Source organism: Sinocyclocheilus grahami, unplaced genomic scaffold (assembly GCF_001515645.1).
Source record: "Sinocyclocheilus grahami isolate Dianchi unplaced genomic scaffold, SAMN03320097.WGS_v1.1 scaffold292.1, whole genome shotgun sequence".
Lineage (NCBI taxonomy): Eukaryota > Metazoa > Chordata > Actinopteri > Cypriniformes > Cyprinidae > Sinocyclocheilus > Sinocyclocheilus grahami.
This window is the reverse complement of record NW_015505471.1, coordinates 9,855-10,639: the sequence shown is the minus strand read 5'-3', so window position 1 is coordinate 10,639 and position 785 is coordinate 9,855. Positions and strand designations below refer to the sequence as shown.

Genomic DNA, 785 nt, shown 5'->3' with positions numbered 1-785 from the left:
TGTGTGTGAGTGAGTGTGTGTGTGTGTGAGAGTGTGTGAGTGTGTTTCTGCAGAGATCATGAAGGGTCAGAGGTGTTTTGAGAACATTGTGCTGAGCAGGACATTCCTCAACATCAAAGACGTGTGTGTGTGTGTGTGAGAGAGAGAGAGAGAGAGACTGTTGTTTCCTGTGGGGTGGAGATCATAATGCGCTGACAGACAAAGTACATTCACACCATATTTTCACCATATTTCTGAGGTGGCCTTTTACACCCAAGTCCTTTTAGAGACAACTATACACAATTTTTATGACATTATTTATGAACCTTTTTGACTAGCTGGAATCCAGTCAAATGTTCTCAGTCACATTTTACTGTATTTGTGAGAATATTTTCTAGTAGATTTGTATTTATTGAAGCAAACAGCAGTGTTTTCGAGGCAGAGGATGAAAAATTTAGCTAAATTTAGGTTAACAATTCATAATAAATCATAGTTAATTTTCCTTCTATTTTTTGCAGTGTTGTTATTGTTAACTAAAACTATTAAAAATGGGTTTCAGTATTTGAAAAAAATCTAAAACATAATTTTCAAAGATTACAATTCTTATTAAATTAGATATGTTGCCTTGCCAACTTGAACTGCTAAAATGACTAAAAATAAAACTGAAATAAATGTGTAAATGAAATGCAGCAACTTTGCCATTTTCTGTGTGATTACATGCAAAAAAAGATGACCAATGACAGTTCAGTATGCAAATACGAAACTTTATGATGTCATCATTGCCGCTGTCACATGATAACATTGTA

General features: G+C 34.1%; 1 pseudogene; it reads left to right on the top strand.

Annotated features, from left to right (window-relative positions):
• Positions 1–785, top strand: part of LOC107600800 (cytoplasmic dynein 2 heavy chain 1-like) — a 46,065-nt pseudogene that overhangs the window by 36,141 nt on the left and 9,139 nt on the right.